This window comes from Ananas comosus, linkage group 16 (genome assembly GCF_001540865.1).
Source record: "Ananas comosus cultivar F153 linkage group 16, ASM154086v1, whole genome shotgun sequence".
In the NCBI taxonomy this organism is placed as follows: domain Eukaryota; kingdom Viridiplantae; phylum Streptophyta; class Magnoliopsida; order Poales; family Bromeliaceae; genus Ananas; species Ananas comosus.
Window position 1 is genome coordinate 7,027,625 of NC_033636.1, and position 8,374 is coordinate 7,035,998.

Genomic DNA, 8,374 nt, shown 5'->3' on the forward strand with positions numbered 1-8,374 from the left:
ATATCATGTTGTCATTACTTGTTCAATGTTGTACTTATAATTTTTGTACTGTAGAGTTTTATATTTAGTAGATGAAGTTCTGTTTGTGCAGTTTTTTCCTTGTGGATTTTTTTAGTATTGTGCAATTTTTTATGGTGCAGTTTTTTTGCATTGTGCAGTTTTTTGTATGCAGTTTTTGCATCATGCTGTTTTTGTAATGTTGTATGCAGCTTTTGTATGCAGTTTTTGCATTATGCAGTTTTTTGTAATGTTGTATGTAGTTTCTTGTATACAGTTTTTGCATCATGCAGTTTTTTGTAGTGTTGTATGTAATTTCTTGTATGCAGTTTTTGTATCAAATTTTTCGTTGCAATATGTAAGCTAGAACAAGAAACACTAATATCACATTTGTAATGATCTAAAAGGATAACATAGCAACAATATCTCTTTTGCAAACATAACAGTACTATATCATCAGCAGTCAATATTACATATTGAAACAACATTTACCATCATTTTTCTCATATAATTTTAGAAGAACAGAATTTTAACACACAGAATTGCTAAAATAAATACAATAAATATCTTTCTTTTAGTTTCGATTCTTTCCATCAATGCTGTTGTTCTTGTAGAAACTTCTGCAACTTTAGCCTTCAAGTTCTCTATTTGCTCGGACAAGATAGGGATGTTGTAATTTATGGTTTGAATATCTTCTCATTTGATTATTTTTGGGAAGATGCTGATGATTCAAACGCCGAACTTTCTTTCAACTGTGAGAGATTTGAACTTTCTCCTTCCAAACGTTATTTGAATATCATTGATTTTTTATCGCACCACATGAAAAAATCACAGTAATTTTTATTATCCTTTTCATATTTATGACAACTATTAAATTGTCGTCCTTTTCTTCTAGCTTGTTGTGAAGATCTAATTATAACTATCTCATTATATATATTTGCACAAAACTAGCCTGTCTTCAAGAGAACTTGGCATCAGCAATCTACACAAAATGGTAAAACAAGTTTTTTTAAAAAAGACTGACAAGTAATCAAACGAATAGATCTAAATAAAAATAAGACTAACTTAAATTGATCAAATCAACAGATCTAAATAAATAAAAAATACAAACTGAAATTGATCCAATGCACAGATCTAAAAAATTAGACTAAACAAGTAATCAAATTTTCAATAACTAATAACTTTTAGTTATTTAAAAAAAACTAAATACTGCTTGTACTTTTCAAATTTTCAAATTTTTTAATGAGAGAGGTTAGGAATGATCTCATTCACAATTTCATACATTTTATCTAAAAGTTTAAATTTCTGTATTTTTTCATAGAATTGACATGATCAATATTATCTTTATATATATTTACAACTGTCAATAACCAAATAATTTTTAGGGGTGCGCGTGAGAGGTGGGTTGCGCGCACAGAGAAAAAGGGCGGCGAGCGCCACAGAGCGAGGTTCAGGAGTGGGGTGGTCGGGTCTAGACTAGGGCGTGTAGAGAGAGAGAGGATGAGATAAGGAGAGGTGGGGGAAGAGGTGGGAAGATATGAAGAGAGAGAAAGAGAGAGGGCAACAAATGAAACTTAACGGGCTCTCTTTTTGTTAACCTCCCATAAAAGCCCGCATAGATCTCAAAAGCGATCTAGTGGTTAAAAACTCACTAGCATGAGTCAGGCTGTGCTATCAATAGCATAGCAGCCTGACTCTCTCTCTCTCTCTCTCTATATATATATTCTCATATATATATAGAGAGAGAGAGAGAGAGAGAGAGAGTTAGGCTAGAATACTATTGATAGCAAAAGGCCCTTTTTGCTATCAAGTTTTAGTCTTTGGATCAATTCTTTTCATCATTTCTAACCATTAGATTCAATATTATAACACAGTGGGGGCCACTCAAGCCTAGAGGGACCACTCAACCCTAAGGGACTAATATCATCCTAACCATACAATTTTTTATCCAAAGGTTAAAAACGTGATAGGAAAAAAGGCTTTTTGCTATCAATAATATTCCAGCCCAACTCTCTCTCTCTCTCTCTCTCTCTCTCTCTCTCTCTCTCTCTCTCTCTATATATATATATATATATTCTCGCTTTTCGAGCCTAATTTGAGTGAGTCTATAAAACTTCAAGATCGGCTTGAAATAAATTTTGAGTTTTTTTTTTTTTTTTCCTTTTGNACATGATACTAATCCTTTGGAAGCTTCAATCCAAGCTCAAAATGCCCTAGGGTTGAAGTTTGGTCCACCACTAAGCTCTACAAGCAAGCTCCAAGCCTTGCAAAGGTGGAAAAGAGAGAAAGGGGTTGAGCTCCAAGCTCCCTCAAGCTAGCTCCTCTTCTTCTTCTCCTCCTTCTTCTTCTTCTCTCTCTAGAAAGTGTAGGGAGAGGGTGAGAATGAGAAAATGAGAGAGGAAAGAGGAGGAAATGGCTAATAAGCCCATCTAGTGTAACAAAATCCGGAGAGGCCCCTCAAAAATCCAAAATTGCATCAGCCCGCACTGGGCAGTTTTCGCCCAGAGGGACCGGTCTATCCCCGGCAGGGACCGGTCTCTCGCTGCGAACCCGAAAAACCAACGTTCGGGAACCGGTCTCTCCCTGCGCGGGACCGGTTGCCTTGCCGGCTGCGCACACTGTTCACTGGGGGGACCGGTCTCTCATATCAGGGACCGGTCCCCGAGAGTAAAAACTCTCAGGACTCATCCCGAACTCAGGTTTTCGAACTTTTTAGGTCGGAAAATATTGTACAACCCTCCACCAAGTGTGGAAAAGCTCGAAATACATCCAAACACTCGAACCTCGCAATTTGCAAAGGTCCAGTGTGTTACAACTTATGAGTATGAGGGCGATCGTACTCATAAGAGTATAGGAGCCGGACTCTCTCTCTCTCTCTCTCTCTCTCTCTCTCTCTCTATATATATATATATATATATATATATATATATATATATATATAATAATATAATATAATTGAGCCTAGAATACTCTCAAAATCAACCAAGGGTGTTCTTTTTGGGTTTTTAGCCATAGGATGGAGATGTGTAAGATTGGGATGATGGGGCAGTGGAGGTGAGATAAGTGTTTCTCCAAGGGCTATTAATAATCAAGAGTAGATCCAAAGGCTAGAAAACTAATAGAACGCCAAGGGATGATCACTTTCTTAAAGTATTCTAGCTTCAATTTTTTTATATATAATTATAGATAGTGAGCCCGCTACTATCGTCATCAGGAACGGCACAGAGGCCTTCTGCTCTTCCAGCTCGTTTCGATGTTGCGACTTCGAATCGGTGCATATCGGCTCCCGTTATAACTTGATCTAGATAAATTTGAGTACTAGGAAATAAATTTTTATTTTCGATATCATTTGCCTAGTGATTCGAATGGACCAAAATCAATAATTTCAAATGATCCGTAGTGAGCGCCGTTTGCAAGTTTAACGTGTAGAAATATCCAATCACCGTGAAATTTTTGTAAACATTTTTACTAACTATATTAAAAACAGACTATAATCTTGATTTAAAATTTTAATGTCTATTATTACATTTGTGTAACAGATTTATTTTCAAGACCGTTGATGTTTGACGCCTCTTCGTTCACTAGGCAAATGATATCGAAAATCATAAATTTATTTCCTAAAGTACTTAATACTCTAGATCTAAGTTAAATGGAGACCGATCGACCGAAAATTTCGAAAGTCGCACAAATCGAAAACGAGGTGGAAGCACGAAAGCTCCGTGCTTCCGACTAGCTTGTAGTAGCCTCACTCTATAATTATTATATTATTTATCATAAATATATATATATAATATATTATTATATATATATATAATAATAAATATAAATATTATAATGATACTATAATATATAAGAGTCTAAATCAAAAGACTCCAACTCTGTGCTTTTGAGAGTATTTTAAGCTCCCTCTATATATACATTATTAAGTCAGATGTCTATCAGTATCTGGAAGCCTAGAGATCGGGTGTTCTGATTTTGGCTCTTAGATCAAATCCTTTTTAATCATTTCTAACATTTGGATTAATACTATTAACCTGCGAGGACCACTCAACCCTAGGGGTGCTACTCAACCCTAGGGGGACCGCAGTTATCTCAACCGTATAATTTTTGATCCAAAGGCCAAAAGGTTGGAAGCATCAGATCCTCTATATTTCCGATAGCATAGTAGCTCACACACACACACACACACACACACACACACACACACACACACACACACACACATATATATATATATATATATATATATAGATAAAGGGAATAGTAGTGCGCTAGCACGGTACTCTTATGAGTACAATCGTCTTCGTGCTCATAAATCGTTTTCGATTATAGAACTTCCAAATCGACGATTCATTCCATTAAATATTATCTAGAATATCTAAAACTTCTAAAAATCAAATTTCATAATTTTTTTAAATCATTTACCTTACGATTAAATGATCTCAAAATTGACAATTTTTAACAACAGGTATGTGATGCTTGCTAGTTTAACGGTGTGAAAAAAATCGGAATCGGTTGAATTTTTGATAGAAATTTTGTTCACTATCTAGATAAAAATTAATAACTTCAATCTTAAATTAAGGAATCTGATCATTCATTTTAAGACGTTATTCGATTTGACAAATCATTTTATACCCGCTTGATGGACTTTATTTTGATTTCGAAAAATTACGAAATTTATTTTCTAAAAGTTTCAAATACTCTAAATCATGTTTAACGGTGGATCGTCGATAATCAAAAACAACTTATAAGTACGAAGGGCTCTATATTTATGAGAGTATAGCAGCCCTACTCTCTCTCTCTTTCTATATATATATATATATATATATATATATATATATATATAAGGCGGCTAGGATGCTTATGGAAGCACAGAAAAACTCGTGCTTCGCACTTATTTTCGATGTTCAGAACTTCGAATCGACGATCGGCCCGTTAGACTGGATCTAAGTATTTGAAGTATCTAGAAAATAAAATTTGCGAATTTTTCGATGATCATTTGCCTAGTGATCCGAAGTGGCTCAAAATCAACGGCTTGAAATAAAATCTTACAAAAATATGATGATTATGATATTAAAATTTTAGAATCAAAGTATTGAAATCTGTTTATATGGTATAAAGAATTTTCTATCAAAATTTCATGTGATTTGGATATTTCTACACCGTTATATATCTCTATATCTTACCACGGCCATTACACACACTCATTAATTTTGAGCTCCTTTTCGATCAACTAAGGAATGATATCGAAAAATCACAAAAATTTATTTTAAGGTAACGTCAAATATCTAGATCAACTCTAACGAGCCGATCGTCGATTCGAAAAGTCGAAACATCGAAAACATATATATATATATATAATGATATGAGTTGACTGAGCTAACTATTAGTAGCAAAAATTCTATTTTCTACCAGTTTTTTAGCCGTTTGGATCAACCTCTTTCATTATTTCTACCATTGGATTAAATACTATAACCTAGTGGGGACCACTCCAAACTAGGAGGGACCACTCAACTCGCTAACCGACAATATCATCCTGCCTAATACAATTTTTCATCCAAAAGGATTAAAAACTTGACTAGCAAAGAGGTTTTACTATTAATCAGTATTCCACCTAATTACTATAATATATAAGTATATATTATAATAGTACATCTCGCAGTGCTTTCGAAGTACGGAGGCCTCCATACTTGTAATGTTGTTTTCGATATAGAATCGATTCGACGAATCGCCCGTAGGCATAATCTATGATATTGGAGACATCTAGAAACAAATTTTATAATTTTTCGACATCATTACCAAGCGATCAACAGGTCTCAAAATGACTATTTTAACACGGCCGATGTGCACAGTTTTTAGTTAACAAGTTAAAAGTATCAATTAAATAAAACTTTATATAAAAAGAAAATACTAACTTACATCAAGAGCAAGAAATAAACTTCTGATTTGAAATTTGAATCATTTATCACTATTTTTTATGAGATTTTTAATTTTCAGCCATGTCATTTTGAGACACATCGCTTACAGGCAACGAAGTTACAAAAATTGTATAAATTTGGTTCTAGATAGTTCCAATAGCCGTAGATCAATCGTTAATGGACGCGATCGCCGAATGGACGTCCATCATTGAAAGCAACTTACAGCACGGCAGGCCTCCGTACTTTTGAAGGCATAGGAGCCTAGCTCTATAATATAATATATAATATATATATATATATATATATATAATAAGAGAAGAGAAAAAGGAGAGTAGAAGAGAGAGAGAGAGAGAGAGAGAGAGTGTGGAGGCTAACTATGCTATCGAAGACGTGAGCCTTCCGTGCTTCCAGCTCGTTTTCAATTTGGGCGACTGTTCGAATCCGATGCGGCTGCCGTACTTGATTCTAGAAGTACTCTTGAGTACAGAAAATAAATTAGTTATTTTGTCGATAATCATTTGCCTATGATCGAATGGGCTCAAATCGAACAAATTTCAATGGCCTAGTGACCGTTACAACAAGTTTAACGGTGTAGAATATCAGCAAATCACGTAAAATTGATAGAAAATTCCTTTTATACTATATAAAAAACAGATTAATTCTTGATCTAAATTTAATGTCATATATCACGTTTTGTAAGTTTTATTTCGAGCCGGTTGATATTTGAGCCCTTCGTTCACGGGTAGGCAAATGATATCGTAAAATCATAAAATTTATTTTTCTAGCTCTTCAAATACTTCTAGATCCAAGTTTAAAACGAGCCGATCGACGATTCGAAAGTCGCAACACTCGAAATGAGCTGGAAGCACGGCAAGGCTCCGTGGCTTATCCGTATAGCATAGTAGCCTCACTCTATATATATATATATATATATATATATATATATATATATATAAATATAATTGAGCTCCTATACTTTTAAAAGTACCAAGTTAGTCGTGTTTGTAGATTTTTTACCATTGAATTAAGGGATGTGCGGTTAGGATGATGTGGGTCCCCTAGGGTTGAGTAGATGGTTGGTTGAATAATATAATCTAATGGTTAAAAATGATCAAAGATATAGATCTAACGGTAAAAAATTTATAAGTACCAAATGTTTCGTGCTTTTACAAGCACCGATATGCTTCCAGAAGAATGGAGTTCTTCGTGCTTCCAACTCGTTTTCAATGTTAGAACTTTTGAATCGACGATTAGCTCCGTTAGACTTGATCCGGAGTATTTGAAGTAACTATAAAATAAATTATGATTTTCCGATATCATTTGCCTAGCGATCAAAAGGGACTCAAAATCAATAATTTTAATGGCCGTGGTGAGCCGTTTGTAAGTTTAATGGTGTCGAAATATCCAAATCACTTGAAATTTTGATAGAAAATTCTTTATACTATATAAAATAAGATCAATATATTTTATCTAAAATTTTAATATCATATCATCACATTTTGTAAGATATTTATTTTCAGCCGTGGATTTTGAGTCTCTTTGATCACTAGACAAATGATATAAAAAAATCGCAAAATTTATTTTCTAGGTACTTCAAATACTTTAGATAAAGTCTAATGGAGCCGATCGTCGATTCGAAAGTCCCAATATCAAAAACGACTTGAAAGCACGGAGGGCTTCGTGTTAACAGCCTCTCTCTCTCTCTCTCTCTCTTTATATATATATATAGTCCGGCTGGGATACTATCGATAGCAACAAAGGTTTGGTGCTATCGAGTTTTCTACCGTTAGATTTAACGCTTTGATTATTTTTACCCGTTAGATTATACTATTCAACCAACCACCCACTCAACCCTAGGGGGCCGATATCATCCTAACCGCATATTTCTCAATCCATGGGCTAAAAAACTAATAACACTAATGGCTTGGTGCTATTAATAGTATTCCAGCCTAGTTCTATATATATATATATATATAATCCAAGTCATTTGTGCTATTAGGTTATAAGCTCTTGAATGAAGAGATGTGCGGTTAGGATGATAGTTCGGCTACTATATTCTTATTAGTACGGTCATTCTATTTCAATTTTACAGGTAAATCTATCTTTGACCAATTTTACTTCTTAAATTATTCTATTCTACCAACTACTCACTCAAGCGGATCACTATTATCCGAACAAAAATTTTATGGGCATCGTGCCCAAACAATTTGTTTGGGCACGATGCCCGGATGGGCGCTGCGTGTGTAGCGGCGCCCATCCGCACCCTCAAAAAAAAAAAAAAAATGGTGGGCACAATTTTTTGGAAGAGAGAGAAAGAGAGGGAGAAGGGAGGGTGCAGATGGGCGCGCCACTGCACACGCGGCGCCCATTCGGGGCATCGTGCACAAACAAATTGTTTGGATTTAGGGTTTAGGGTTTGGGCACGATGCCCATAAAATTTTTGTCCCTATTATCCTAAC